This window comes from Engystomops pustulosus, chromosome 2 (genome assembly GCF_040894005.1).
Source record: "Engystomops pustulosus chromosome 2, aEngPut4.maternal, whole genome shotgun sequence".
NCBI lineage: Eukaryota > Metazoa > Chordata > Amphibia > Anura > Leptodactylidae > Engystomops > Engystomops pustulosus.
Genome location: NC_092412.1, coordinates 209,928,797 through 209,953,129, shown reverse-complemented (window position 1 = coordinate 209,953,129; position 24,333 = coordinate 209,928,797). Strand labels below are relative to the sequence as shown.

Genomic DNA, 24,333 nt, shown 5'->3' with positions numbered 1-24,333 from the left:
TGCAGATTTGAAAATGGGTTGGTTATATACGTGGGTTTTGATGCTAAATATGTAAAATTTCATTCCAAACTGTATTTATCCCCAAAATAGTCAATTCTGAAAATCCGGAAAAGCGTTTTTTTTTTTGTAAGCCGCGTGACATCAAAATAAATTATCCAGACATATCAAAAATTATGAAAATGTAAAGTAGACAAATGGGAAATGTTATTCAGCAACTTATTTAGGTGGTAAATCTATCTGCCTGGAAACGCAATGATTTTGAATTTCGAAAATGGCAAATTTTTCAAAAAATTTATCATATTTTCTTTTTTTTTGTAAATAAACGCAAAACTTATCAGCCAAAATTTACCACTAAAATGAAGTACAACATGTGGGGAAAAAACAATCTCAGAATCGTTTTGATAAGTAACAGTGTTCAAAAGTTATAACCATATAAAGCGACGCAGGTCAGAATCCAAAAAATCGGGCTGAGCCTTAACCTGCAAAATGGCTGCGTCCTTAAGGGGTTAATTGTCTGGGGCAGTGATGGCCAACCTATGACACGCGTGTCAGCACTGACACACGTAGCCATTTTCAGTGACACACGGCTGCTAGAGAAAAATTGCTGTAGTGCAGTTGTCTGTTGTCTGGGGCTGGTCAGGCCGTCGGTTGGCGATGTGGTCTGCAGCGAGCGGCTGCATCTCAGTCAGAGATCGCAGCTGCTGCTCCTGTCCTCCTACCCTGCTCTGCGGAGGCCGCGCAATGACGCCAGAGTGGCGCGTGGAGACAGAGCAGCCCCAGCTCGCAAAGACGCAACCTATGCTGTGCCTGCGCAGGAACATCTACACAGGAGCTGAAGCGGCCTGAAGAGGAGTAACGGAGGCTCGTGGTGTCGTTGAAGCCTGTGCCAGTTAGGTAAGTTAATTTATTGCGTTGAGCTCTGCCGGGCTGGGCTGTGATGTACACTGCTTTGCGGGGCACTTCTCAGGACACAAATGTGCTTAAAACGAGCTGTTGCTGGACTGCCACAGGTTCGCCATCACTGGAAGAATTCCCCCTACCCCTCACTTATCTTAGTTCATGGCACCCCACACAAGTTAAATAACAGCAAGACCAACAAAAGAAACCAACTGACAGATTAACAAAGAAGTCACTAAGCAAGTAAGTTAAATAACTATACATATTTGTTATTTAAACTCTAAATATCACAAAATTAGTTTTTTTTTTCTCAAGGTGACACACCACCCGAGTTATGCTCGGTTTTTTGGCGAATTTTGACACACCAAGCTCAAAAGGTTGCCCATCACTGATCTGGGGCTACCAATGTGGGGTCAGTAGAAGTCACTGGAAGAGGAAGGAGAGGAAAAATAAGCTATCATACCTGCTTGCTGACTCTGTGTCAGAGGCCAGCTTGTTGTATGCCTGCAACACTGTGTACCTTTCTGGGACATTGTACACCTAATATATAGCACACAGGAAAATTATATAAAGTGCACCAAACTATAGAGATGCACCAAACAGATGACACACAGAAAAATTACATAAAGTGCAGCAAACTACGGTGCACTGGGAAAAAAATTATACCAACGGCAGAAAAAAAAAACATATGTGCACCACCTAAGAATGCTACAAACGCACCCAGCTAATAATCAGGATACCTAACTACCACCACAAAAAGTAAAGCACAGTGGCATTCTCACTGCGCACTGTAAAGTGCATCAAGTGCAAATAGCGCTAACAAAAAAAAACCCTATGTGAACCGCGCAAAAAGGCGCTACAAATGCACCGAGCTAGCCATCGGTATGCTGTAAATATGACTAAAGAGAATACTGTGGAGCGCTATTCACATGGCGCACTGAAAGCCGTCCTGTAACTGAGGGACATGGTATGAAGAGATACACGGACAGGTTATATTTTTTACAAATCTGTTTCTCTATAAATGACAATTCTTTGTATAACTTACTGACTTGAAGCTTTTAGTTTAACTTGGTTTTGTCTCATTAATTCCATGTTTACTTTTTCATTTTATTGTTGTTATTAAGCAGAAAATTGAAACTATTTAAAAAAAAATACACTTCATTTTAATGTTTTCTATAATTTTTTTATTGCTTGTAAAACTGAATTCAGACCTCCCAGCCATCATGGATCCAGTGGGACAGCCCCTTATTTCAGGGGCTGCCCCGGTGCCCAGGTTCAACTCTTATCTGCATCCTTCAGAGGAAGATGGAGCTAAATGCAATGGTAGAGTTAGCCACAGCTCCCAGCTAAACCATTAGCCCTCATACCTGCCAGCTGCAGCGCCACACAGAGAAGCTGGGGGAATGAGGAAAGGTAAGTATCTGTTGTTGTTTTTTTTTTTTAATTAAACATCAATATAGCGGCAATGTGTGTTAAAGGAAACCTGTCACCAGGGACCTCATTTTCACTAAAGACAGATTGTAAAAGCCCATGACACCTGCAGTGCAAAAATTTGCATTAGAGTATAATTGTGTGTTATAACTTACTCTTGCATCCTGACAAAATCCTGGGGTAGTCACAGGGGCTGGATTTTGGTTTGGATGCATTTCAAAAAACAATATGTGACTTGTCTGAACTGCAGGCTGCCTCCATCTTTGTGCTCCTGTAGAGCTCCTCCCTCCCCCACTGATGTCATCTCACCAGGCTGTGACCTCTGAGAAGGAGCAGTAGGTGGAGCTGTACAGGAGCACAAAGGTGGGGGCTAAGATATGAGGAGTGAGTAACAGAGACAAGGCACATGTTGTTTTTGAAATGCATCCAAGTCCAGCCCCTGTGACTACCCCTGGATTTTTTCAGGATGCAAGAGTAAACTATAATACACAATTATATTGTAATGCAAGTGCTTAGAAAAGGCAGATTTGCACTGCAGGTGTAATAAGCTTCTGCAACCTGTCTTTAGTGAAAATTGGGTCCCTGGGGACAGGTTCCCTTTAAAGGGGTACAGAGCGGGAGGGCATTATAATTAAGGGTAGGGAGGACTATATCAAAGGGCTCAGTATAAGGGTGGGGCTAAAATTAAAGGGAACATTGTATGCAAGAGACTGACAGAATAAGGGGTTGTCATGAGTGTGGGGGGAGGATACAGAAAAGGGGGCTTCATTGGGGAGGCTAATAAAGTATAGGCCAAAAGTAAGCGGGTCATTACAGTATATGTGAGGGTTCTACAGAAATCAGGGTGGTAGGCATTTTAAGCATAGTGTGGGCAGAAAACTGGAGAGGAGTGTTATATTCTGAAGGGGCAACTAATGGAGGAATTATACAGTGTGGGGACCAGTGACTGCATGGGCCCCCTCCATCCACCTTTAATGGGCAGGACACGGGATGTCACAGGAAGCCCATAAGACCCATGCTGAACAGAAAACCGTAACAGAATAAGTATAATATGGGTGACTTTATTAGGATCTTATCCTTACCCTGTTAAAATTTGCTATACGTGGCCAACCCCTTTAAAGACAGCGTAGGAATACTAATATGTGGGGGATAAAGGTGTGGCTTCAGACATGAAAACTTAAATTTTTCTCCAAAAGTTGAAAAGCATGAATTCTGGCTTAAATGTGTCTAACCTTTCCCTCTTGCAGTCATGAACCTATATGCCAAGCTGAATAATGGCTGCCGTGTAAAACTTATGTACATGTTTGTGGGGGTTGGATTTCAGATTGGCCTATGATTTCAATACGCAATGTAGCCAAGTCTCATCCAAATGACAGTAGCAATGCCAGGTGGTGTACAGTAACATTGGCGCATGTTCAGCCATTATGTATTGGCAGACACGGTACAAAGCATCCAGTGCCATACAAGGAGCAGGTACATGAGGTGTATGAGGTACTGCAGTATGTGCAGTGTCGGAGGTCTGTGTGTGCAGTGTACAGTCGGATGCACTCTCAGTGTATGAAGTATGTGCGGTGGTGCAGAATGTACAGTGTATGAGGTGCTGCAGTATATAAGTGTATGCAGTCATTGTATGAGGTGCTGCAGTATATGCAGTGCATCTAGCCAGTGTATGAGGTGCTCCAGCATAACAGTATATGAGGTTTTGCAGTAAATACAGTTTATGCAGTCAGTGTATGAGGTGCTGCTGTATGAGCAGTGCACGCAGTCAGTGTATGAGGCACTGTGGTGTGTGTAGTCGGTGTATAAGGTGCTGCATTATGTGTAGTGTATGCAGTCAGTGTATGAGGTGCTGAAGTATATACAGTGTAAGCAGTCAATGAATGCAGCAGTAAGTGTAACGTATGCAGTCAGGGTACAAGGTGCTGCAATATGGGGACTGTATGCAGTCAGTGTAGGAGGTGCTGCAGTATGTGCAGTGTATGCAGTCAGTGTAGGAGGTGCTGTAGTATATGCAGTCAGTGTAGGAGGTGCTGTAGTATATGCAGTCAGTGTAGGAGGTGCTGCAGTGTATGAGGTGTTGCAGTATATGCAGTCAGTGTAAGGGGTGCTGCAGCATGGGTAGTGCAGTGTAGTATGTGCTGCAGCATGGGTAGTGCAGTGTAGTATGTGCTGCAGTGTAGTGCAGTATGTGCAGGCAGGGTATGAGGTGCTGCAGTATGTGCAGGCAGGGTATGGGGTGCTGCAGTGTAGTATGTGCAGTGTAGTATGTGCAGTGCATGCAGTGCCCCGGGCAGCGCTCTCTGCAGCATGTCACGATGAGTGCGGGGCTGAGCTCCGCTTCCACTTCCGGGGGAGGACACCTCAGGCGGCAGGAGCCGGAGTAGTAGCGGCAGCAGATCGCATGGGGTAAGGATTAGGAGACCTCCCGCCCCACACCGTGCACCGCCAGCCCGCAGCTCCCGCCCCGGCACCGCAGCGCAGGTAGGTCTCATTGTCAGAGTGGGGAGGGGTGTGCGGGTAGGTCGTCACCGTGTACTTTATAGGCGCCGCACGAGTTGTTGGTGGGAGCCCCCCTGCTCCGGGCAGAGATGTGACATGACTGCAGCAGATGCCCGGGCAGAGGCCCCTCCTGCAGTGTGGATGCCCGCAGCCCGCACCAGGGTCATTGTTATCCCCTCCTCCACTTCCCTGTGCCCTCTGCTTCACCCTCAGTGTAGGGTTAGGGCTGGACATGGAGACCCTGCAGATGTTGTGATCACAACTACTACTCTCAGCATTACAGGGATAGCATAATGCTAGGAGTTGTTTAGATGTCTCTGCTGGGATTGTATGATTCATGACTTTGCAGGGGAAAAGTACATTTTTGGTGCTTATTAAAATAAAATCACAAGTATAAGTCATCCCATAATATCTCCCCAATATTTCATTATTGTGACACATTATGGTTCCCTTTACCCTGTTTCCACCACAATCATGTCATTCTCTTTAAGGGGGATATCTAATCCAAATGTCATGATGCATCCAAGTTCAGCCGCATCCTGATCCGAGCGTGTGATGTGCCAGCCATTGCTGAGGATTGTTCTGTGCATAGAAATCTGTAAGCCCCGTCCAAGGGCTGTGATCTAGAAATCAGAGATCATAGACTTGTCTCTTGTGTCTGTAAGAATCACAATGTCTTAGGTTTCCTCAAAATACATTAATTTGCCCATCCTGAACATTGCGAGTTTTCATGCTCCCCTAATATGTCCCATATTTTGGCCCCTGCAGATCCTTTCTGTAGTGAGGATCCCAGTTGTCCTGCTGACACCAGAGAAGGGCGACTGTATGTTGTGATCACCGATTCTTTGACAATTTTACAAGAACTTCCTCATAGTTCACACTTTGCATATTGAACTGCTACATTTGGTAATATATTGTAGTGTTTGCTATGGCCTTGTGTGGCCATACATAGAATCCCCACCTATTCCCCTTTTGTAAAGTTGGCACTTAACATGGTGGTTGTGTTCCTTTTTTCCAGAGTACCAACATTAGGGACACGCCCCCTTTTCCTATGGAAATCATCCAATCCTATGCTACACGCATTTTTGGACTTGTTGTCATACAAAATTGGCAAAATAAGGGGCAATATTTCACCTTTGCTTGATCAGATTGGCTTGTATGTTTCCAGGACATGGCTGCCACAAAACTGTTCATGTGCCACATAATTTGAGTATGTTCAGGGAGCAGCCACAAGATTTGATAAGTCTGATATAGACATGAGATAAGTCATCGTGGAATCTGTAGTGATGTTACAGGCAAATCTGAAGCCTGTGATGGTGGCACGTGGAAATACCTAAATGGAGTGGATTGGAAAATTTTGTATTGGCTGGAGTTTTCCCTTAATATTTTCCTAGAAATTAAATGAAAATGTAACATTATTAACAAAATAAAAAAGTAATACCAAAAAAACTGCGTTCAGAAAGCAAACAAGTATAAATCCTGAAGCAACCATGGTAAATGGCCGCTCTCCCGTTATTGTCCGTTTTATTGGACAGTTGGGACTATGATAATGGGCGACGTATTCATGTGGTTTGAGAAGTCTGTAGGAGCAGGGACCATGGATGCTGGCGGCGCGGTACTTAGTATCTAAGGTAAGTATAATATTCTTGTAAGTCGTCTCTCTTTTTGGTCTACTAGATGTCTTGTAAGTCCTCTTTACTATAAGGATTACATTTTCAATGCCTGCGTACACCCGGAAAGTAAATGCTATGAGTGACACACGATGATCTGTGCAGGGTGGGGACATCTGTACATGTCACCTACTTGCAGCATCTCATTGATAAACAATGGCACAAACATTTGAGGCTGTTGCTTAGCAAAAGTCATGGCTGTAATGTTATTTTTTGGCTCACATAGAGCATTGGTGGTGAACCCATGGCATGGGTACCAGAGGTGGCTCCCGGAGCCCTTTCTAAGAGTATTTGGGCCATCACCCCACCACAGAATTCGTCAGACCGGACTCCAGTCCTGCTGCAGTCCCATCCAGCGCTGGACGTGCTGTGCTCAGCGCTATTTTGAAGGGACACCTCCCGGGACTGCAGGGCGACTGAGAAGGTGCATAGTGGGTCAGATTATCATTTGTACTTCTGCTGTGCACGCCGCATTTCTTCCTGTTTGGGGGACCTTGAGGGAAGCTGCAATGATGATCCGATTTGGAAAGCCCTGTGTAGCGTTGTATAGGAAAAATAGGAAGATTTTAAGTGTGTGCTCACCCTTCAGTGGAGACGTCCCGATCAATGGCCGTGCTGGATACGATGAACTCCTGGTCTGGATCCAAGGTAACACGTAGTAATGGTGAGGAGAGGATAAAAGGAAATCCGCACAGGCAACTTGGTAGAAGTTTAAAAGGTTTCTTAAGGCTTTATTAGTTACATGTTAAAAATGTGACATCACGATAGAAAAAAGGCAAGTAGTAGGTGACGCGTTTCGGACAAAAGATGTCCTTAGTCTTACCCATATGGCATCGTGCTATGGAGTTCCTTATAAGCATTAAGGGAGAGACGCCACCGGAAGTCTAATGGAAGGTAAGAGGGGGGGGTGTCAGGTGGAGGGATCACATGATCGCTAGAGGGGAATGTGTTTGTAGTAAGCCGTGGAATGAATGCACAAAGTCTGACAGGGGGCGGAGGAAGGGAGGTGTGTCAGATGAAAGATCACATGATAGCTAAAAGTAGAAAAGTATGTATAGAGCCACTAATAAGCATGTAAGTGAATGGGCATGGGATATTGATGTACTAGAAGATGTGCATGAGATCGTTTCTGAAATTCATGCCGTTTGGTGTACGTGTGTCCAATGCCAAGATCCAGTATGCTTCACGCATGTGTAATTTCTTTTTGCGATTGCCTCCACGTTTGATAGGTGGAACATGTTCAATCGCCACTACTGACATGAATTTGCTAGAACCATGATGGGTATCTTTAAGATGTTTGGATAACCCTGATGAGTTCCTAAGACTAGTTAAATTGTTTGGGTTTGCTGCTGTAATGTGTTCCGCTATGCGGATTTTTAATTTTCTCGTGGTGCATCCCACATATTGTAGTTTGCACTGCGTGCACATGACAAGATAGATTACAAAAGTGGTTTCACAGTTTAGATGTTTTTGTATGGGGAAAGTGTGCCCGGTGGCATATGATGAAAAAGTGGATGTTTTTTGTATGAAATTACATAGATTACATCTTTTATTACCACAACAGACACATCCCCTGTAGCTAAGCCATGAGCTATTATATGATTTGATGTTAAATTGATTGGGGGAAAGTATACCCCCTAATGTTGGGGCACGAGTAGATACACATCTGATACCCTTGTCTAAGATGTTTGCCAGTAGGGTATCTTGGTATAGTATGGGTAAATACTTTTTTACTACCTTGGTAATTTCAAAGTATTGTGGACTATACTGTGTTGAAAAAACAGGGATATTGTCAGATTTATGATTAGTGCCTTTATTTTTATCTTTAAGATAATAGGAACGATCTTTACTGTCTACTATGTTACGTGCTCTATGGCATAATTTGGGACTATAGCCCCTTTTTTTAAGGCGTTTCGTGATGGTCTGGCATTCAGCGGTGTAGGAGTCAGAGGTAGAAGAAGCTCTTTTGGCCCTGATGTACTCTCCTATTGGTAGGTTTTTTATAGTGTGGGCTGGATGGCAGCTGTCAGCTTTAAGTATGGTATTGCCCGATGTGGGTTTGCGATAAAGTCCACTTAGGACTCTAGATAGGGATGGATCCCCTGTAAGAAGAATGTCTAAAAAAGGTATTTGTGTTTTTTGATGTTCAAAAGTGAATTTTAAATTATAGACATTGTTGTTGAGGTACTGTACAAATTCGACGACTGCCTCCCCATCACCGGACCAGATGAGGAGGCAGTCGTCGATGTATCTTCCGTACCATGTTAGCGTTGTATAATCTGTGTGCGCTATATAAATAAAGGAATTATTATCCAAATTTTCCCTCCTTAGTACGGTGTCTGTGTCCTCAGGATGCTGATACCATGTAAGGCTGTGGAAGAGCAGGTTATTGCTTAAATTGCTACGAGGGACATTTTTGATAAGTAGGTTTTGGATTACAATTTTAGCACCCATTCTCAAAATTTTTCACCATCACTGACAAAAATGGTCCATTATCAACCAATTAGATCTCTACTTTTATTTAATTTGTTTTTTTTTTTAATTTCAAGGTGGATTTTATTGGTTGCTGTAGGAAAATTCTTGTCTAAAACACAGTATGGTGAATGTATATGCAGTATGTCACACTAATCACTCAGGATTATCTAATTGATTACTTTCCGGTATTTTTCTCCATATGTGTAACATAATACATTACTTCATGTGTCTTAATACATCATAGGATGTCTATTTAAATGGCCAATCTGTCTCCACCCTACTAAGTTCTGCCCCAGCACATAAATATTTTATTAATCTCTAAATTGTCGAAATCTCTTTGATTTCTTAACATAACACATCATTATTTCTAGATCTTGTATGTGAAGCTAGCAGAGCGGTCGCTTGGCAGGTTCTTTAGGAAACCGCTGAGCACAGTATAGATTTTATGCTGATCTCAATGACATTCAGATCAGTTTCGTTCCTTTTTAAAAGTTTTCATATTACAATAAACAAGAGATAAAATCAGAATAAGGGAAGTAACTTTTTACATTCACAACCTTATGGCACATAATGCACAAATGCTATCAATGTTTGTAAATGGAGATCACAGATTTTAGTGAAATACCAAATGGACTTGGGAGATTGTATTCACCTATGAACATGAATGTAGCATCTGACCATTAGTCTGAACACTGCCATATTTCACTCCTAGCTCTCTTAATTGATTTCTACCACACCTGTCTGCTTCCTGCTGGATTTCTTCTGGATTTCAGACCATTAGCTGTGATGGACATATTCCTTTTCGCTCACATTTCTTCCCTATTTGGATGTCAGGGAACTGGGACATCTAGGGGACATCCTGACATCCAAAGAGGGGATTCCTGCTCTAGGGGATGTCAGGGATGTCTGCAGACTACACGGTTGTTACTGTAAGACTTCTTGGGAACTTGTTACCATTTTCTGGACTAATATAATTTTGCTCTTCTGACATTTGCTTGTCTTCTGACTATACACTGTATCTTGCTTTGGTACTGCATTGTCCTCTTGGTTTTGACCCATATTTTTATCACCATTCTTCTGTGTTTGTCCTGGAAAGGATAGTAGGTAGGGGCAGCTGGGTGAGTTCAGCTTTAGGGTTCACTGCCTGTGTCTGTCCTTTCATTTTTCATCTATTGTCTGTTTCCACACCGCAGCATTACAGTGAAGCAATAAAAACAAAGAGAAATATTCTTAAATTTCCTTTGTGTCCTTTTTAATTTTTGGAACTGGAGGGTCTAGGGTTATATGATGACCTGGCCCGTGACACAATGATTACAGTGGCGCAATACTACCTACCTTCTACCAATTGTTGCATCAATTTATTTTGGTCACACACAAATTTGCAGTCATAGACATCAACATGCATGCAACAAAAAGTAACAAGTTGCAGAAATGTTTTTGGTCACGCAAAGTAGCTGTGAAACCATTGTAATTTTCTCCAATGGTGTTTAGCATTCCTATAGGAAATATTCACATTGAACATATGCAGAAAACTTGGCCTGTATTAATATTGGAACATTGAAACAGATGGCTGATAGATTATTCATCACTTATAAATACAACAGCAACATAAAATGTTGAGAAAGTGAATTGTTTTACTTACCATTTTACTGGTTTATAGTTACTCCTCTGCTTTCTCAGAGATATAGTACAAATTTCTGCTGATTGGGGTAGATTCACACAGCACAGTTTTGTATAGCACCGAATGATTTAAAACCTATATCAGAAACATCTGCATGTGTTCTTGATTTTGTTTTGCATTATACAGGAAAATCAATTTATCTAGTGCAGGGGTCAGGAACCTTTTTGGCTGAGAGAGCCATGAACGCCACATATTTTAAAATGTTATTCCGTAAGAGACGTACCATATGCACATGTCCCACAGTAGATAGGTAGTCCTAGTGTAACTGGTGCCCCTGCGATCTAGGTCTCGGATCGCAGGCACACCCGTGCCCCTCTCAGTGGCGGCGCCCCTTTCCAAGCTCAGTGCCCCCCAGTATATAGGTAGCCACAGCACATGCCCCTCAGTATATAGGTAGCCACAGCACATGCTTCCTAGTAGATAGGTAGCCAAATCACATGCTTCCCAGTAGATAGGTAGCCCCAGCATATACTCCCAGTAGATAGGTAGCCCCAGCACATACCCCCAGTAGATAGGTAGCCCCAGCACATACCCCCAGTAGATAGGTAGCCCCAGCACATACCCCCAGTAGATAGGTAGCCCCAGCACATACCCCCAGTAGATAGGTAGCCCCAGCACATACCCCCAGTAGATAGGTAGCCCCAGCACATACCCCCAGTAGATAGGTAGCCCCAGCACATACCCCCAGTAGATAGGTAGCCCCAGCACATACCCCCAGTAGATAGGTAGCCCCAGCACATACCCCCAGTAGATAGGTAGCCCCAGCACATACCCCCAGTAGATAGGTAGCCCCAGCACATACCCCCAGTAGATAGGTAGCCCCAGCACATACCCCCAGTAGATAGGTAGCCCCAGCACATACCCCCAGTAGATAGGTAGCCCCAGCACATACCCCCAGTAGATAGGTAGCCCCAGCACATACCCCCAGTAGATAGGTAGCCCCAGCACATACCCCCAGTAGATAGGTAGCCCCAGCACATACCCCCAGTAGATAGGTAGCCCCAGCACATACCCCCAGTAGATAGGTAGCCCCAGCACATACCCCCAGTAGATAGGTAGCCCCAGCACATACCCCCAGTAGATAGGTAGCCCCAGCACATACCCCCAGTAGATAGGTAGCCCCAGCACATACCCCCAGTGGATAGGTAGCCCCAGCACATACCCCCAGTGGATAGGTAGCCACAGCACATGCCCCCAGTGGATAGGTAGCCACAGCACATGCCCCCAGTGGATAGGTAGCCACGGCACATGCCCCCAGTGGATAGGTAGCCACGGCACATGCCCCAAGTGGATAGGTAGTCACAGCAAAAAAAAAGAATATTTACTTACCAGCGCTCCCTGCAGCCAGCTCCTCATCGCTCCCATGCTCTTCTCTTTGACCCAGGCTTAGACAATGGCGCCTTGGTCACACAAAGGACGTAGGCAACGGTAACATTGCTGCCTGTGTCCAGTGATCAGTCTATGACATACACAGCAGCCATCACTATTTGTTAAAGATCTGTCTGAGAGCCAGATTCGGCCAACAAAAGAGCCACATCTGGCTCCCGAGCCATAGGTTCCCTACCCCTGATCTAAGGTATGTCCACAAATTAAAAAAAAACATTTATGTTGGGAGAATGTGCTGGCGAGTAGGTCTGTATGTTTTTTACTGTCGTGATTTTCACCTAAATTGATATGCCACTGAGACACCATACCTAAATTACAGCTGTTTTTGTTATATGCAAATGAGTATAGAAGAGTCAATTTCTGAATAGAAGAGTCATGTTATCTCCAAGCCTCCTTTTTTTGAATGACAGCTCACTGTCTCTCCAGTTCTCTGCCTGAGCAGACAGGAAGTCCCCCCACCCCTGCCCACTTCATGTCCTTACTAGAATGCTGTCTCTTTTACTGCATGGTGAATTTAGCAATAAGCACTGTATGGGAAATTGCATATCTTGGTACCATTTCAGGCACCCAGTGAAGGAAGGGATGAGCATAGACAAAAGCAGAAAAAGGGGAACTATAGTTCTTGTGGGAGGAGCCAGATTTAAGCTGGACCACATGCGCTGCACTGTTCAACAAGGTCACGGTGGGTGAGTAAGGTATAATCTTATACGGTAATAAGGGTAGTGTCCATGTCTATATCTAGGATGTAATGAATTAAAGACTTCTGGCTGTGGAAATAAATTTTGGTTATTTAAATATATATTTTTTGTGTGTGTAACTTTTGCACATTTAAGTATTTGGAGAAGCACCTAAGTATTACTGTCATAAGTATACTGGTATGCGCCTCGTGTACTTGATTAATACTATATACTTAACATGTATAGGAGAACCGATGCTATCAAACCATTTTTGGCTTCTTCATTCCTGTTTACTTAATCTACCACCAGTTTATTGATGGTTGACTGTCCTATAATGTATGCTTGTTACGGGGATGATGAGCCTGTTTTCAGCCAGATCCTGAGACTCTGTATGATGCAGAAAAGGCGGTCTTTAAAATATGCAAATTATCACCTCACCTGAGCACCTTATGACTCCACCACTACCCTTATGACTCCCAGGCAGAAAAGAAAGTTTTAAAAATATGCAAATTAGCCTGAGGCGCTCTGGCTCACGTCACCTGAGCGCCTCATGGCTCCTCTGTTACTTAATTTATGCACGCCTCCCAGTTCATTAATAGCCAACCCTCCTGCCCCTTGCTCTGGCAATACAGCTGGTGATGTAATCTGGCTGCCTGGAAATTTTGCGCATGGACCCCTTGCACAGCATAAATTAAGTAACAGAGGAGCCATGAGGTGTTCAGGTGATGTGAGCCTGAGCGCCTCCGGCTAATTTGTATATTTTTAAAGCTTTCTTTTCTTCCTCATACCAAGGCTCAGGAGCTAGGTGACAATGGGCTCATCATCCCCTAGAGCAGTGATGGCAAACCTTTTAGTGGCCGAGTGCCCAAACTGCAACCCAAACCCCCCTTATTTATCGCGAGGTGCCAACCAAAAATTAAAGCAGTAACTTATTGCTCCCTGTTCTTCAACAACTTTATATCATATTGGCCTCTTGAGGACAGCAACACAGTAGAAAGATGGAAAATTTGCATCATTTTAGCTTCTTTCCAGAGTCCCTCTGTACACAGAGAATCGTGGGGCTAGCAGAAGGTCCTCCAAAGATAATTCGGCACTGTCTACTCATTCAGACTTAAAAGATGTCTGAAAGCAGCATCTTTTAAGTGGCTTGCAACTGCAGGAAGATTCTTTGGGTTATGTCTGGTATTCTGAGGCGATGGCCCAAATGCCCACAGAAAGGTCTCTGAGTGCCGCCTCTGGCACCCGTGCCATAGGTTTGCCACCCCTGCCCTAGAGGTAACAAGCATTCATTATAGGACAGTCTACCACCGATAAACTAAGAAAGTTTTGTGAACTTTTTATACATTTTGTACTTATTGTTGGCACTGAAGCTAAGCATGAATGAATGGTGGTGACTCCTGTCAGGTCCTGCTAACTGCTTCTTCCCATTGAGTGGAGGGACGGGGTTGTCTTAACAGTCAATGTACTTTGTGTCAGTTGTACAGAAGTAGATGTTAAATAAAGTTGTGAAAATCACCAGTATTATTGTATTTGAGGAAGACACCATTTCTGTTTGTGAGGGGAGAAAAATGTTATTCTGGACTTTCATCCAAAACTACGGTATGTTTCAGTGGTCTTCCCTAATGGCTGCCAGGCCACAAACAACTGTTCAGTGTTTTGTAGGTATGTGAGATCCGCTCATGCATCAATGACAATAGTAAAAGACGTAAAAGACTGCCCGGAAACCAAGTCTGTGTAGGTGTGAGCCCATTGAAATACACTGGGCCATGTGCTAGCTATTGAAACAATGGCTAGCACACATGTAAAGTATTTACATTTGTGTGCATGTAGCCTAAGGCTATGTACACACAACTGTGTGCTTCACCAGGGCCAGAACCAGGGCAAAGCACACAGTCATGTGGAGAGCTCCTCACCCCTCCCATCCCAAAAGAGAGCTGAGTTGTTATGCTGCAAATCCGGCCTAAAATACCTTGTCTATTTTGCAGCACAGCAGACTTGATCAGAGTGCGGTGAGATATTTTGTTCTCACTGGCCCTATGACTGGGTGTCGTAGATCTCTATGGGGACCATGGTCTGGTCACAAATTGTGTGGCCAGGATACGACTCCCAATACGGTCATTTTCACACGAACGTATGCTACGCCCGGCCAGGGCTTCTTTACTGTAAGACATTTGAATCTGTGGAACAGTCAAGCTCTGGAGCAGAGCAAAGCAGAAACAGCAGAGAGCTTCAAGAAGGCCTTAGGTTAAACTTGATGGACGTATGTCATTTTTCAACCTTATTCATTAAGTAATTATTGAGACTTTATAGTATGAGCAGAAATGTGCCTGAGTAGAAAGCTTCACATCCTTGTTAGTCAGTGTTTCACCACCTTTTGTAAAGTTTGAAGTTAGGTTAATAAGAATTGCAGTAGAGCCCTAGCCTTGGTTTTACTATTGGTTTGTTTTTCTGTGTCTTATACGATATGACACTTCTCATGGTCTTTGGATGTAAGTTATGTTGGGGGAATGTTCAGGTGAAAGCCCACACCAGAACTTTTATATTTTGTAAGAAATATTTAGTGCGATCTGCTACATTCCCCTGTGCTTTCACGGGAAGTTATGGTTGGCAACGTGATCATCGCTTTCTCGAGATTCTTCCTGATAGTCGTATAATTAGTAAAGTAATAGAACACTGTCAATATTAAATCTGGGAAAAGTGGCATCATGTGTCAGATATTCATCATTAAGAGCTCAAATCTAAGAACATAGCTAGAGTTGTGCAACGAATGAACGTGGGTGTCATTCAGATGAAGGGCTTGTAAGCTCCACTTGTACCTTTTGTGTACAGCACTTTGGCATATGTCAGCAATTTGTAAACTATGTGAAATGGGTAAAATGGCAAGTTTATTTTCCGTAAGAGTGATTAATGAAGACCTCATGAACCTAGAACCAATTGTTATATTAATTATCCTACAATAACCTTTCTTCATTTTTTGTGCAAAATATATCAGAAAATGACAAATCACGTGTACTCCTGTAATAACACACATGTCACTACACTGGTTTGTGTTCACTTGTACATTTCAGACAATAACATTTTCAAAATACTTTTCTGCTGTAATAAATCTTGTAACTAGTCACCATTTATTACATACAACAAAGGTTTTCTAAGTTTGTTGTTAAAGGAAACCTGTCACCAGGGACCTCATTTTCACAACAGACAGGTACAAAAGCCCATTACACCTGCATTTCAAATATGTCTTTCTGCCTTTTCTGAGTATTCGAATTATTATATAATTTTATGTTTTAACTTACCTGGCTTCCTGCCAGAATCCTGTGGTGAGTCCCAGAGTTTGGTATGATTTGCATGTGTTTAAAAAAATAACAAAACACTTGCTCAATCATTCCTAAGCTCTCAGTCCCCATCTGTTCAACTCCTCCCTCCCCAAGTTATGTCAACTCACCATGTCTCTGTCCCTGTGTGAGGGGAGGAGTTTGTACAGGAGCACAAAGGTGGGGGCTGAGAGCTGAGGAGTGATTGAGCACCACAGACTATACAACTGTTTTTAAATGCATCCAAACTAAACCCACCACAGGAAGCCAGGTAAGTTAAAACGCCCAATTATATTGTAATGAAAATGCTGAGTGAAGGCACAAAGCCATAGTTGCAATGCAGGTGTAATGGGCTTGTCTTTAGTGAAAATGAGGTCCCTGGTGACCGGTTCCCTTTAAGGTAAATTTGTATGTACGCTAGAACAGGTATACACCAGACAACATTTTCTTTTTGATCCTGTGACAATTGGATTTTCAAAATTTTTGCATTGTCATGGGAACAAGAATGAACAATAGAGCTTCATTGTAGACACCTTTAATCACTCCTGGGCCAGGACCCATGCATAGCTGTATTCTGCTGTTGAGGTGAGCGCTGCTCACCCCTCCCCTCTCCATACGGAGGCATGCATGCCGGCCGTATGTACGGTAATAGATAGAGCATCATTTTCCGTTAACGGTATGGTGACACACGTGTCCCTAAGCTGAGGACTGCCTGCATTTTGTAAGTACATTTTTTGACCAATCCCAGTGTAGGTATATTTAGGGGGATTTATCAAGGGCTGGTGCATCATGGGCCCACACTTGAAGTTAACCCCTCCCCACCATTATTGCAAGAAATCTTTAATCATTGGATGTTTGAACATTTGTACATCTTTTTGTATGATTTATATGATTACTATATTTGTGCATCATACAAATCCCGAAACTATTCACTTTACACATAACCGTGCCTGGTATGTCCATGACTAAACAATCACCCATAAAAGACGTGTCCTGTGGAAGGAACTAAACTGAACTGATAGTTCATACGTCACAGACTGCGTCAAGTTGTTGTGAAAGTCTATGCAAATGAAATAGTTCACTTGTAATATGTACTATAGAGAAAATGTTTTAAGGTCAGAACCGATTCGGAAGTCAAGTGTATTTATGTGCCTACAATTCCAATGACGATAAGATAGGCCTTTCCCCTCAGTTCTCGAGCAATTCTGCTGTTGTAAAAGTTCTTAAGATTAGATAGAAAGGAAAATCATTGATAGAGTTAGCCTCAGCCTTACTATTTCTAGACTTATCTAGAGACTGCTTGGTATTGCACTTTGTGTGATCAAATGTAGTGTAAATGTAGATCACTACCTTCTAAAATGCCATCAAACTTTATAGGCAACCTTACGAAAGATTCACAAAACAATTACAAGCCTGTTAATAACTTGTATATGAGTATGTAGGCTAAATGTACTTGTGTTAAACTGCCTCATGTTATTACCCCAACTGGACTGACAGCTTCAGTAGCTTCCAGAACAGGGATGGACTTTACAAGCCAGTAAGACCAATCAAAAGCCAAATACTGGCAGAAACAAGCATTGGCTACCAGCCATTTCCTTTATCATCTCCAGTTGTTCCTGTCATATAGAATGTTCTTACTTTTTCTGCAAGTATAGGCCATTGACTCTGCTTTCTTGCAAGTGACTGATTTCAATTGCATATTAACTAGGCCTCATGCAGACAAACGGGTACGATGCCCAGGCTCCTTACCCCTCCCCTCTCCATAGGGAGCCATGTCCTATGTACGGCGGAAGATAGAGAGTGCTATGTCTTTTTTTCACCAATGGTACGGTGGGAAATACGGCCATTCAAGTAAATGGGAAATGGTACGATATGGGTAGCATACAACTCTATTAAAATTTTTGTCTGCATGAGGCTTGAATTCAACCTAATTTTCAATAAAGACAGGTTGCAGACTCCCATCACACCTGCATTGCAAGCATACTTTGCTGCTTTCTCTAAGCATTTACATTTCAATATAATTGTGTGTTTTAACCTACCTTGCCCCCTGACAAAATCCACTGTTTAGTTCCAGGGGCTCGGATTTTGGTTTGCATGCATTTAAAAAAAATAAAATAACACGTGCCCTATGTGTGCTGCTCACCGCCTTTGTGCTCCTTCACAGGGACAGAGCTTGCAGTGTGGTGAGCTGTCATTAGTGGGGGGGAGGGAGGAGCTGTATAGGAGCACAAAGGTGATAGCTGAGGAGCGAGCAGCACACAAGAGACATGTGTTTTTTGAAATGCATGCATACCAAAGCCCAACCCCTGGGACTACACAGAGAATTTTGTCAGGAAGCCAGTTAAGTTAAAACACACATTTAAATTGTAATGCAAATGATTAGCCAGGACAGGAAAGCATACTTGCAATGCAGGTGTGATTGGCTTCTACAACCTGTCTTTAGTAAAAATGAAGTCCCTGGTGACAGGTTCCCTTTATAGGAAACCTACCATTTAGAATGGCAGGGGTAAGCTGTAAGTACCGAGCACCAGCTCAGGGTGAGCTGGTGCCGGTACTTACTTTCGTTAGTGTTATAAACCGCGGGATCGCGGTTTTAACACTTTTTAAACTTTAGAGCAGGAGAGGCTTCGGCACTGCGTGCGCACGATCATGAGCGCGCCTACATAGGAAATAGCGGAGATGTTGCGCGCACCGAAGCCTCTCCTGACGAAAGTAAGTACCGGCACCAGCTCATCCTGAGCTGGTGCTCGGTACTTACAGCTTACCCCTGCCATTCTAAATGGTAGGTTTCCTTTAAGGTTGACTGGTATGGAAAAAAAAACTGTACTCTCCTTTGCTATCAGACCCTGTCACGTAGTATAGTAGTGACAGATTTGTTTTAGACTAATGCGAAGTAGGTTAAGAGTCAGTTGGCATGAATATCTAGGGCGCTTACAGAATATTATATCATAAAACTATTGTCAGGCACAGGGCTTCTCCAACCTGGTTATTAATTCTGCGATAAACATGATGGCGTGTAACAAAAAGTTCCAGGAGATTGCTGAGTTGCAAGGTTCTGTGATAACAGATTACATGTAAGCAGAGTGAGCTGGTACCTCTATTATACTTTGTATGTTTGGCTGGATTAAAACATCTAATTTCCATTTCCATTTTTATCTGATTCTTAGATTAAGCAGAAAGATGAAACCTTAATAGGGTTGTACCACCACATGTAATCTCTGTTCCTCACAGGACCTTCACCTTCTCTCTGTTACCATCCGCTCTTCTCGCAACCGAATCCTGGATGTCTTCCTGGCATCTCCCATACTCTGGAACTCTCTACCAAAATGTGTCAGATGTTTCCAAACCTTCAAACCCCCCTCTTCAGATTCACTTACAACACGCAATAACTGCACTGCTCTGCTCCCTCACCTCGTGTCTCCATCTTCTCTCCCATTGATTGTGAGCCCTCACGGGCAGGGTCCTCTTCCCACTTGTCTCCTGATCATTGTAGTACTGTATTTGTATTGCATTTGATTTTGTTTTAATGTAATGTATGTGAACTCATAACTGATTGTACAGCACCATGGAATTAATGGTGCTGTATAAATAAATAATAGTACGTTATCCCCTAACAGTTTTGATCACTATTCTGTGCTAATGTCGAGAAGGAAAATGGGACTCCCTGCATCAGCTATCATTATGATGCAAGGAGTCTCTTCCTTGGACTCTGTGGGTTGATTCCCTGACCTAACACAGCTGTTTGAATTAGCCTTTTGCCTCAGCCAAAGTAGACTTTAAACAGTCCTCATTCATTGTAGTCACTGTGAGTGTATGGAGAGAAAAGGAAGGGGAACAGAGGAAGGTAGCACTACCTAGTGCGAGATTATCCTCAGTTAGTTGGAAGTGCTATTGGGTGAGATATGTACTCACCTTTTTTGGTTGTGCTGGAGACGGGCACAACGCTGGTGTCAGGGATGTATGGTGAGTGTCTGCTGCTGCGTCTCCACCCTTACTCAAGGGTTGGGTAACAAGGGTGTGTAACAGATAGATTGGAGGGTAGGTTACTGGTTATAACTCCCTATGTGGTCTGGATGGCGCTGCTACTCGAGGGTAAGGGTTTCTTTTATTCAGAATTTTTTTTTTGGGACAACACGTTTTGCCTTGGGGTGCATTCACACGCGCTATGTCTGCCACGTGCTGGAGAGGAGGAGGTGGCATGCTCTATCTATTTGCGGTGTGATGCCCGGATCGGTGCCACACATGTATCCCCGCCGTGCTTCTATTGTTGTCTATTGGGGACGTACTTGCGAAAATAACTTAATTGAGTTGTAACAAGGTTTAGAAAGCTGTGTTCATGAGAACTACCTAACCTATTATCTTTTGCTTCTCCTAGTTGTGCCCTTTCTTTTCTTCGTTCTCGCACAATGAAGATAAATGTCACATTTACATAACTCGATGTGCAGGGCTAGAAACTGACTCCTCTCAATCTTGACCCCTCTGTGGGCTGAAATACAGCTGCAGGTTCTACCATGAATTAACTACACTTGGAATGACATACAAATTCACATATCCCATATTGTCATATTGTTTAATCAATGTGCCAAGAATTCTTCTTTCATCTTCTTGATGAAAAACTCATGATCATTTTAAAGGGACCCCCATCTCCGGATTTTACTTGATTTATACTTTTAGTATTCTCAGGTAGGGAATCAAATGTCCTTTCTAGTATACCTTCTCCTATGTTAAATCTCACCTGTTTACCTATAAAAAAAAAATCACTTCTCAGCTCAATTGCATATGACCTTAGAATAGGCATGTATTGTCTGAGATGAATCACTTTGAGGCTGGAAGAGGAGTAGGCCCCCCTATTTTTGGTTCTGTAGTACATAGTAACATGCTTCTGGTGTCATTGTGATGATCAGAATCTCATCTTGCAGAATGCATCAGGCGTACAGATCAGTTAAACAGGCAATTTTACTGAATCTTTATCTGCAACTCTAGTTGAGCTCTGGTCTTAATTCCCCTCCACACTGGCACTCTGCACGCCAGATATATTAAGACGCTCCGACCTCTTAGTAATTCTCTTTTCCGCCAAGTTAAACCAGGTCAGACGATTGATGACGTCTGCAAGGGGACTGGAAACTGATTTTTTTTTTAAATACAAAAACTGTTTGGCAGTGTATGTACAATGCTCTGTGGGGGGGGGGGGGGGGGGGGTTGGGGGTTGCTAAAAATTGGTCTCCTGGATACAGGTTCCCTTTAATAAGCATGGGTCTAGATACTTTAGAACTGAAGATAAAGGTGTATGTAATGACAATCCCCTTCCAGTGAATCAAAAGTGACTCATCTCTGCATATATTTTGGAGGAGATTTTTTTTTGTCTGAGATTTCAAAGAACATTTCATACCCTACCAGTGGGGGTGGGGCACTAGTTTAGTGGGGCCAAATCTTATGACCGTCTCCATATAAATGTAACCTGTCTTAGATGTACATTTTTGTTCCTTGTTGCTTCTTGGGTGTTTAGATTATAAATTGGACAATACAAGCAGCCATTTGTGTCGTAATTTGAGTAGAGTTCTTTTTTTTTATCATTATTCTCTGCTGACTTGAGATTTACAGTATCCGTCCCCCACCTTATATGATGCCAGAAGCTGTTTGACAATACATTTGACCTCTGCAGAAAGACAATGAGCTTCTGTGTACTCAGCATCTGTCTTCTTATTCTTCTTTTTTTTTTTTTTTTGGTTCTTCTCATTTATTTATTTATTTATTTATTTATTTTTTTCGAAGATTTTGTTAAAATCCCCGGACATGCATTTCCGAAGTGTCCTTGAAGTGCTAATGCAAGCTGATATTTAAAGCCAGTTCTGCTGGCAGCTGTGTGTAATATGACTGTTCCCATTACCATAATCCTTTTTTATGTCTTCAAATCTTTTTAAAACGTTAATCACTCAATTTTGCTAACTTTTTTCAAGTGACGTCTCCCTTCTATGTTAGATAATTGTATGGCACTTCAAGTGATGTCTGAAATTATGGTGTCATTACAAAATACTGCAACCCCTTCATTCGTATTTTTGCAAAATTCCTATACTACTGTGAAGATCTTCATGATTGTGGGTCATAAGGAAACCTTTATTAGTCATAGTTTTTGTACTTAATTGCATATGTTTTGCTAAAACAATTGTAAGGTTTAATTGTATAATAAAATATTATACGCTCATAAGCTTTATGGCCAGGGGGCCGTTATCAGCCGATCAACTGCTACCGATTCAGCAAACAGAGCCAAGGACAAAATGCTGTATTTTCCATTGTAGTTAGGGCACATGCACAGTAAAAATTGGCCATGTACTGTCCATTTATTTTAAAGGATGGCACACAACTGCACTAAATTCAATACCTTTCAATAAATCAATGTCTACTGATGGTAATGGACCATACAACCATTCTGTGAAAAACCGTTTTGACTAGGAGAGGTTCTAATTCACTCATCAACTATAGTTTGTGAGGATCCATGAAAAACGTATACAAGATGGCTGTGAAAAACGGAAGCAAAGGGTCAATTTTTCACGACAGAAATTTGTCACATTTGTTTGCAGGTATCCTTATTCTGGGAATTATTTGTACGCCGTAGTTGCTAAGTGCATGTGACACATCTGTAGATCCACACTACCTATTGATATGTTCCTTCAACATTTCACAGTCCTCATTCATTAATGAAAGACGATAACTGAAGGACGCCAGCTATGCATTGAGCTGAAGTGTATTTTGCCTCCTCCTGCTTCATATATTATTTTCTTAAGGCTGGAAAAGTACTTCTAGTACATCTAATGCCATCCTTTCTCTGTGGCAACTTCTCTTGGACCAGTTGTCCATGTTTTTTTCCTCAAATTTCTTTTTGGTCTTGTTTAACTTGTTTTCTATGGCTGATACAAATTAGTACAGGCAGTCCCCTACTTAAGAACATCCAACTTACAGATGACCCCTAGTTACAAACAGCTACAATTTACTGTACAGTATTTTTCGGACTATAAGGCGCACCGGAGTATAAGGCGCACTATCAATTAATGCCTGCTAAAACGTCTAGGTTCATATATAAGGCGCACTGGACTATAAGGCGCACCTGATTATAAGGATGAATGACCAGCAGGTGGCAGACCTGTGCACAGTTCATGGCAGCTGTTGTCTGTAAGAGCGATTCATATATAAAGCGCACTGGACTATAAGGCGCACCTTTGATTTCTGAGAAAATCAAAGGATTTTTTTGTGCGCCTTATAGTCCGAAAAATACGGTACTTTAAGTTTACTGTAGCTATAAGTTATTAAAGGTGTCTGTTATTAAGCTTTATTGTTAATCCTGGTTCTTATGACAATCCAACATTTTTAAAATCCAATTGTCACGGAGACCAAAAAAAATTTGGCTGGTTTTACAATCATAAAATATACAGTTCTGACTTTCATACAAATTGAACTTACAAACAAACCTACAGAACCTATCTTGTACGTAACCCGGGGACTCCCTGTAGTTGACACTGTCAAGGGCGTTTCATGCTTAGTCCTGTTAATCATATGTGTATGGTAAGCTGTCATGAGTAGAGCTCTCGGCCATCTGTGCTTGTTCTATCACTGGCTGTAATTTTCCTGATCTTGACTCTAACCCTTTAATGACCAGCGGATTTCAAGCCTTTTGAGTAAGAAAGGAGATTTGCACTGTGTACTGTCACTTGTTATACAAAAGGGGTGCCAGGGAACAAACAACCACCACAATACTACAACTAGATGCCAAACAAGTTAACTTATTTTTTTTAGCTCACCACAAGGCTCCGATGGGTTTTTCAGGTTTTAATTTACTGGGGTATAATAATAATAATTATTATTATATAGCGCACACAGATTACACTATGGTCATGGTCAGATTGGTTAAGGGAAAAAAAATTATGAATCTACACATGCAGACTCCAAAGTATCTTTATTCCAAAGTTGTGATGATTTTTGACACCAAAAAAGTGCACCTTCATCAGGCAAATCAGCAGTGCTATGTCTGTCAGATGTTACTGTTGGTAGTCAGTGTGCCTTCAAATCAATGAAACAAGTCATCAAAACGGATGATGCCGCTTATCATTTTTTTTACAAAAATCTTTCCTTTCTTTTTGTAGATTCTACTGAGAGCATGACCCATGTGAATAGTCTTCCACAACATTAGACTACTGAAAACCGAAGGATGACAAAATATACTAAAAAATGGACTCTGAACAATAAATTTTAAATTTATTTGACAACCCTGAGAGCTGCAGGTAAGAAGATGAAAACTTTACTAATGTGCT

The 24,333-nt window shown here is 42.4% G+C and overlaps 1 protein-coding gene across 2 annotated transcripts in view; it reads left to right on the top strand.

Moving 5' to 3' along the window:
- The first annotated feature begins 767 nt into the window (after positions 1 to 767).
- BCLAF3 (BCLAF1 and THRAP3 family member 3) overlaps positions 768 to 24,333 on the top strand; it is a 43,819-nt gene continuing 20,253 nt past the window's right edge. Inside the window, exons 1-2 of one of the 2 annotated variants that reach the window (XM_072137960.1) lie at positions 768 to 894; positions 24,166 to 24,303. The gene's annotated coding sequence lies outside the window, so the exon portion shown is untranslated. Of the gene's footprint in view, positions 895 to 4,655; positions 4,810 to 24,165; positions 24,304 to 24,333 lie in introns of those variants that run through there. The other variant, XM_072137959.1, reaches the window with a different exon arrangement.